General features: G+C 40.9%; 3 non-coding genes across 3 annotated transcripts; 1 reads left to right on the top strand and 2 right to left on the bottom strand.

Moving 5' to 3' along the window:
• Nucleotides 1–777: 777 nt before the first annotated feature.
• trnas-uga (transfer RNA serine (anticodon UGA)) lies at nucleotides 778–859 on the top strand. Its single transcript has one exon. It is a non-coding gene; the product is annotated as a tRNA-Ser (tRNA).
• Nucleotides 860–4,536: 3,677 nt separating this feature from the next.
• Nucleotides 4,537–4,608, bottom strand: trnap-ugg (transfer RNA proline (anticodon UGG)). The gene has a single exon. It is a non-coding gene; the product is annotated as a tRNA-Pro (tRNA).
• A 531-nt stretch (nucleotides 4,609–5,139) lies between these two features.
• trnam-cau (transfer RNA methionine (anticodon CAU)) lies at nucleotides 5,140–5,211 on the bottom strand. The gene has a single exon. It is a non-coding gene; the product is annotated as a tRNA-Met (tRNA).
• Nucleotides 5,212–8,458: the final 3,247 nt, after the last annotated feature.

Below are 8,458 nucleotides of genomic sequence, written 5' to 3'. Positions count from 1 at the left end.
ACATCACTGATAATACCTGCTGTCCTGGTGATTGAAGAAAGGAAGGAATGACATTCCTCATGTGTTTTTTCCTCATGACTTTCAAACTACTTTCTTAACCCCCACCCCCCATATCATTGATAGCAGTTGCGGTTGGGGTGATTGACAGAGAAGGAATGGCATTGCTCATCATTTTTGTCCAAATTCCAACCAGGACAACCCCAAAGAGAAGCACTTATGCACAAAGACTTCATCAGTGTCTCTGATTGGAGTGATCCGAGTTAGATCTGAAGAAAACATGGCTCCAAGAATTAATGCTGTTTTTGTAAATTAACACTGAAAGGGGAAAAAGAGCAAAGAGCATCTCCTTTTCCTGTTCCATCAGAAACCATCAAAGGAGATGCTGATTCTGTGATGTCACAAAGGTTCTAATGACATCACAGAGATCAAAGACTCCTCCCACTTTTTTGTCATGACCTCCACAGTAGAGTGCACTCTGTTAATGAAGCTCAAAAGGCAATCATGGTCCTGCCAGATACCTTTGAGTTCTGCTGACAGAAGCAACATCAAACTGACATCAAACAGACTGAACCTGGTTTGTCTGTATTACCTCCAAGGTAGGCTTGGAGGTCTACCAGGTCCAATTCTCTCCAGATGTCCCCAAACACACGCTTCCACTCCAGGTTTGTCATCTCCAGTATAATTCCCTCAAAAAGAGTTGGAAGCTCCTTTGTTTCCTTTGAGGAGGAAACCATCTAGGCTGGAAAACACTGAGTAATGCTGGCTTTAGACTGTGTGGTTGTTGTGGCCGAGTGGTTAAGGCGATGGACTTGAAATCCATTGTGGTTTCGCCACGCAGGTTCAAATCCTGCCAACAGCGGTCTGTTGTTGTCACAACACTTTCTGATTTCATGCTTCTTCATTTTGCTGCCACAGTCCTGGTCATATTGGATGAACTGTTGGAGTTGCTGCCTTCACTCCTGACGTCCAGCACAAGAATCATGCTACATGTTAGGAGAAATTACACTTCCTGTCTGAATACCCAAAGAACAACTTCAATCTCCTCCTTAAAGTTGCATCCTCATTCTGGTCACCTGGCTCCACCCTACATGCAGCTCCAGGCTGGGAACTGAACCCACAACCTTATTGTTGTGCGGAAGCAGTGTCACTTTCAGCAATCTATGTGTGTAGAAACAAGGATGGAAGGTCTCTGGTCTAGTCTCCATGTTTACCTGCTTCAACAGTCCTGTCAACCAAAATTATCTCTGAATTCTCGCTTACGGTGCGAAAGTGGTATTTGAACCCTCAATTCCAGAGGAGACCGTCACCTGAACACAGCACCTTCTACAGCTGCTATCAAAAGGCTTGTTGGGGAAATCCATCCACGGTTTTAATGTAGGACTATTCATCTACCTGTGTCTACCTGAGCTTCATTAACAGTGTGCACTCGATGGTAACTGAGGGATCAGAGTGTTGGAGAGCAGAACTCTTTCCTGTGCTTCAGATACACTGTTTGGTTCTGAGCTGATCATTAATAATCAATGAATGAATGACCAATAATCTTCACAGCTGTTCTGAATGGTGACAGTGAGGCAGCCTTTGTGTTTACATCTGAATCACATGTAATTTTGGAAATTCTTCAAAGCAGCTTCAAAGGAGGAGTTTCATTCTGTGAGTACTGTGACATCATCCACAAAAAAAGAAAGAATTTTTGCTCTGTAAGAAGATACCACCTTTCTTCAAATAGCTCAACCAGCTGAGGCTTGAACTCACAACCTCAGCATCACTCTGCAGGTTACTGTCATATAAGAACCGCACACTGGCTGATTGTGCCATGCTTCTACTAACACACGTCACAGGAGCACATCCAGCAGTAGAAGGTTCAGGTTTGAACCAGCTCGAGGGATCTACTTTCCTGTAGCTTACTTCCTATCCAGCAGGACTGACAGCTTCATGTGGGATTCTCACAGAGATGATTCAAACCTGATCACAGTGATCAGTATGGATATACAGTATGTTTGCTGTCAGTGGAGGAAACTCTCAGACAGGACTAATAGTCATGTTTGGGATGTTCCTGGATTTGAGTTGAATGAGTGTAAATTCTCTCTGATTTTAACACACGTTAACGTCATGGACCAACATGGATCGTTGGTCAGATTATGAGACTGAAACGCTGCCTACGAGGGCTGGAACCCAGAGAAAGTGTGTAGGTGAACGGACTAAACTGTGTCCATTTTACAGAAATCAGTGAGGTTTTTATCTCCTCCACAGAAGGTGGATCTGATCAGGTCATGGCCAACACTGACCTCTGCTGCTTGATGCTGCCTTCATCCTGATGAATGTTGAAGCAATGAAATATGAAAAAGAACAGACACTAAACTGACAACAGGACATTAAAATGGGCCACACTCAGACCCCACATGGCCCAAAGGACAAGGTGTTTGACTTTGGATCAGAAGACCGAGGTAAAGATTTATGTTCACAGAGATCACAGAGAGTCTCTTGAACGGCTCTTTAATATGAATGATGGGAACCAAGTCACAGCCCCCCCACCATTTTTCTATTCGTGCCTCTGTGCCAGCAAATAAAATTTTGTGAAGGATGACAAAAGAAAGACACAAAAGGTGAACTGTGATGGCAGTAATCAAGGTGTGAACACAGTCTGGCAGCTCTTCAGGGAAATACACAGAACAGTTTGTCTTTTCTGGAAAAGCAGTGAAAAGCAGTCAATCACCAATATCCCTTCTCCTCAGCACAGCATGAGCCACAAAACTACCATTGCTCTTTCTTCAGTTGCCAAGATACTGCAACTAACAACCAGACAGCAAACCTCACACAGCTCCGTGGTGGAACAGTTGGCACCCATATTGACTCAAAGGCAACAGATGGGCTCGTCCAGGATTTGAACCCGGGACCTCTCGCACTCTAAGCAAGAATCATAAGATTCGAAGAATCGAAGGGAGCCATTAGTGCGTTTGTCTTCTTGTCTTCTTTGACTAATATTTACAGATTTGACATTACTTCACAAATCCAGCCACGTCTGAGTTAGCACAACTAGTTTCATTATAAATTCTGAATGCCACCAAAACAAAAATCACAGATTCAAATTAAATCAGATTCATCCATATATATTGCCAAATCTTAACAAAGTTGAATCACACTGAGTAACAAATGGTGGTTGTCTCGTTGGAGGGGATCATCGGCATAGGAGTGAAAATTAGTTCCACAACTGAATCATTTGGGCAAAAGTTGAACAATATGGAGACTTTACTTGGGACGGTTGTCATTGGAAGCTTGTTCACTTTGTGAAGCTTTTAAATGCAGTTTATTTTACTGAGGACAAAAGAAAAAGACAGATTCACTTGTAGGGCTGCTGGTAAAACAGGGACAGTCTGAGATTGCTTGGACATCCTGATTGCACAAAAGAGAGACATTTCAGGATTCCTGATCCAACAAACATTTGGTTCCTCGCTCAGTTTGGTTCTTTCTTCTGTTGGCAGAACTCAAAGTTATCTGGCATGGCCATGATTGTCTTTGGAGCTTCATTAACAGTGTGCACACATCACAGAATTTTTTTTTGCTACACTCTGGTGCAAAGTTTATTAAGTTCATTCCAGGAGTAATCCGCAGACTGCCAGATGCTCCAGCTGAGGCTTGAACTCACAACCTCAGCATCTCTCTGCAGGTTCCTGTCCACCATCCTTTCAGTTAGCAGCCAAACACACTGGCTCATTGCCCCACAGAGACTTAATGACCAGCAGCTGTAGTTACACTATTTAAACCTCAGCTAGTTTCATGTTGGTTCAAACTGATGTTAAGATATTTGACTCTAGCAGTCATTGTTGGTCGATGTATGCTGGATAAGAGAAAGTAGATTAAACACAGCACGTCTCTCAGTGGGCTCCAAAAGACCACTGAGCCATCCTGACATGTGTGTCCAGCTGCCAGTCTCTGATGAGGAACTGCAAAAAATCCTCCAAAAAATTGACAAAAAACACAGACTGTTATGTGTATTTCCTTCTTCTTTATTTTGGTCATTTAATATGTTTTGCTGCGTTTCAACTCCTACAGTTGCGTGCTTCTGAGAGACTCTGTGGCGCAATGGTAGCGCGTCTGACTCTAGATCAGAAGGTTGCGTGTTCAACTCACGTCAGGGTCAGATCATCTGTTTGCACTTTTTGTAAACGCTCACATACTCTGTGGTGCAACAGGGCGTGTTTTTCTGATGAGCCATTTAATTTCTTCACATCACATTTCACATCAATATTTCCCATTATTTTAGATGGACACACATCACCATTTGATTTCATTTCAGTTTATTTTGAACAATATAAAAAAAAACAAAAAACAAACCCAAAAGTCTGCAAGTTTTATCAATGATATGGAGGGTGGAGGGTTTAGAAAGTAGTTAGAAAGTCACAAATGTTACCTTAAAGGGCATATTGCAGGACCACATTGAATCAATGTTTAAAAAAATAATATTGCAAATGTTTTGCTGGAAAGTGAAGGAGGTAAAATGTCCACAGCGGAAGGGGGACAGATCATTGGACACATGAAGGGCTTGTCCGGGATTTGAACCCGGGACCTCTCGCACCCAAAGCGAGAATCATACCCCTAGACCAACGAGCCCTTGATAACGTTTTTTAAATTATTGAAAACATTTTACTTTTCATAATCACATTCAAAATATCAGCGAAATAGTCTGTCTCCTTTGTGTTTCGTCTGTGCTGGTTTGTATGGTATTATTTTTTAGGACATCCACAGGTCAACCCACCTGTTCTGCCGACAGAAGCAACACTGGAACTAATTTTCACTGCTATGCAGATGAGCCCCACAACCTCTCACATGCTAAGCGAGTGCTCTACCATTTGAGCTAATTCCCCTGGGCTGGCATGCAAGCTAAGCTTTGGAAAAAAAGCTGTGAATGGTTCGAAGGAGGCAGACTGGGTACTCGGCACTAAAACAACATTTGAAATTTGCTTACTTCCACTGCTAAAGAAAACTGCTGGGAGTTAAAACAAGCAAGGTTAATACTGTACTGAAGATCTTCCCTCTTCAGCTAGTGCAGCTTCAGTATGGCATTGTTACTATTGTAATGATGTCATCTTCAAATCCAACAAACTTTGGATAGTGAACAGCTAGCTATTGCTAAAAAACCATTAGCAGAGGATGGTTTCGATCCATCGACCTCTGGGTTATGGGCCCAGCACGCTTCCACTGCGCCACTCTGCTCATAGGACAACCGCAAAGAGAAGCACTTGTACAAAAGGACGTCATCAGTCTTTGTAATTGAAATGATCAGTGATGCATTGGAGCAAGTTGTTTTTGTCAGTCAGCACTGCCCCAACAAGTAGCACTTACTGAATTCAACAGTCAAGCTAGTGCTCAATTTGTGACTTTCTCAACTCATTACTTCCTCAACCCTCACCCCCCATATCACTGATAATATCTGCTGTCCTGGTGATTGAAGAAAAGAAGGAATGACATTCCTCATCTTTTTTGTCCAAATTCCAACCAGGACAACCCCAAAGAGAAGCACTTATGCACAAAGACTTCATCAGTGTCTCTGATCGGAGTGATCTGAGTTAGATCTGAAGAAAACATGGCTTATTGTTGTTTTTGCCATTTAACAATGAAAGGGGAAAAAGAGAGCAAAGAGAATAGAAACATTCATGGAGAAAATAGTCATCAATGTCTCATTGAATTGGCTAAGTCACATTAAGCTTCAATTCTGACCTAACTCTGGTGATTAGTGATTATGGCAGTGTTGTTTCAATTGATCTGAAGAAATCTGTTCAAAATGGGAATCATTTTGTTGAAATTCTAACCAGGACAACCTCAAAGAGAAGCACTTTTGCACAAAGAATTCATCAGCGTTTCTGATTGAGGTGGTCTGAGTTAGATTCTAAGAAGGGTCTAATGGGAAATGGGTAAAGGAAGGAAAACTTCTGAAATCACCAACATTACCCCAAATAATAGCACTTACTGCTCTCAGAACACAAGTCTGTGCTTCAGTTGGGGAAATGCTGATGACAAATTAATACATTACACAACTAATCCTGCTAACTAATTTTTCCTCAATATTCCAACCAGGACAACCCCAAAGAGAAGATGTTGTTGAATCATCAATTACTTTCTTAACTCCCACCACCCCAAAATTGATAGAACCTGATTGACGGAGAAGGAATGGCATTGCTCATCATTTTTGTCCAAATTCCAACCAGGACAACCCCAAAGAGACGCACTTATGCACAAAGACTTCATCAGTGCCTCTGATTGGAGTGATCCGGGTTAAATAGCTGACACATGATCTCCCCCAAAGAGTCTTGCAGCCACTTCCCTGTTGTGTCTGAATGAAACCACTCCCACCTGTCTACTTTGTTGAGACGGTTTCAATGGTCTTGGTAATGGTTCATATCAGACAACGATCCTCTTAAATTCATGAAGTCCTTTAGCATATGGTGAGACGGCAGCTAACTGTGGTGATGGTTATTAGGGGAGTGTTGCTGCAGCTGATCTGACCTGTTTTTTTTTGTTTTCTTTTGTTTTCCAACCTATTCCAACTAAAACTAGAGATTAGAATTTTTGTTATTCATTGACACAGCACCAACAAAGAGCATGTACTACTTTCTGAACACAAGTCTGTGCTTCGGTTCAGGAAAGGTTGATGACAAATTCAGCTGCTTTTAAGAAATTTATCAAAACCGGTTAACTCCATCCAGGACAACCCCAAAGAGAAGCACTTGTACAAAAGGACGTCATCAGTCTTTCTAATTGAAATGATCAGTGATGCATTCTTAGATGTCTTTGTCAGTCAGCACTGCCCCAACAAGTAGCACTTACTGAATTCAACAGCCAAGTCAGTGCTCAAGTTAAAGTAACATTTGTGACTTTCAAATTACTTTCTTAACCCCCACCACCCCAAAATTGATAGAACCTCATCTGCTTGTGATTGGCTTTTGAGATCACCAACATTACCCCAACTAATAGCACTTACTGCTCTCAGAATACAAGTCTGTGCTTCAGTTCGGGAAATGTTCATGACAAATTCGCGAATTTAGCTGATTTAAAGAAATCTATCAAAACTTTAATTCCATCCAGGACAACCCCAAAGAGAAGCACTTATGCACAAAGACTTCATCAATGCCTCTGATTGGAGTGATCCGAGTTAGATCTGAAGAAAACATGGCTCCAAGAATTAATGTTGTTTTTGTGAATTAACCTTGAAAGGGGAAAAGAGAGCAAAGAGAATAGAAGTCAGATTGAGCTCAAATTTTTACCTCACATGATCTCCTCCAAAGAGCCTTTGCAGCCACTTCAGTTCCAATGGACTCCCTCAGTTGCAGTTCCAATGGACTCCCTTTCAGGCTTTTGCCCATCTTATACCTGAATGAAACCACTCCCACAGCTGCCTGCCTACTTAGTTTGGGCGGTTTCAATGGTCTTGGTAATGGTTTGTAATGAAGAACACATTTAGTCCATCAGGAACAGACAACGATCCTCTTAAATTCATGAGGACCGTTAGCATATGATGAGAGGACAGCTAACTCTGGTGATTAATGTTGCTGCAGCTGATCTGAACAAATCTTTTCAAAATGGCCATCTTTGTTGTTTTTATTCCAACCAAAACTTTTTTCCACCAAATTGTTAAATAAACTCTCTGTCCTGGTTAATCTTTGGACGGAATGAAAAACATTTGAAATCACAAACTCTGCCCCAACTAATAGCACTTACTGCTCTCAGAACACAAGTCTGTGCTTCAGTTGCAGAAATGTTGATGACAAATTCATAGATTTAGCTGATCTCAAGAAATCATTAAAAACAGGTCAAATTTCCACCAGAGCAACCTCAAAGAATTAGAATTAGAATGTTTTTATTGCCATCATACACAACGTATAACAAACTTTAAAGACAACTCTGTGGTACAAAATATAATTATAAAATAAGAAAGATAAAAGATGAAGTAAAAAATAAAATGTATGAATATATTTACAAAAGGAGCCAGTAAGAATATATGTACAGTTGAGAATTAGCATGACTGTAGATAACTGTGGAAATAAATATAAAAGTAAAAAAATAAAAAGTAGCTATTACTGAATTTAACAGTTAAGGTAACATAAGGTAAGAAGAAAGAAAGGACACATTGACAGAACCACTGTGCTTCATACCAGGACACAGCAGCGTGAATCATGAATCATCATGAATCATGTTCGGGAAATGTTTATGACAAATTCATGACTTTGGCTGATTTTAAAAAATAAATATAAATAAATAAAACATTCTGTCCAAATTGCAAACAGGACAACCCCAAAGAGAAACACTCATGCAGAAAGGAATCAACAGTGTCTCTGACTGATGTGATCTGAGTTAGAAGACATTGATTCTTTACTTCTTTATTGTCTTTGTCAGTTAACGCTGCCCCAACAAGCAGCATTTACTGAATCCAAGTGAATCAAGTCAACAAGCACGTTGGTAATTA

The sequence above is a fragment of the Echeneis naucrates genome, chromosome 2, assembly GCF_900963305.1.
Source record: "Echeneis naucrates chromosome 2, fEcheNa1.1, whole genome shotgun sequence".
Taxonomy (NCBI): Eukaryota; Metazoa; Chordata; class Actinopteri; order Carangiformes; family Echeneidae; genus Echeneis; species Echeneis naucrates.
The sequence above is the reverse complement of the archived record's forward strand: the minus strand, read 5'-3'. Positions and strand labels throughout refer to the sequence as shown.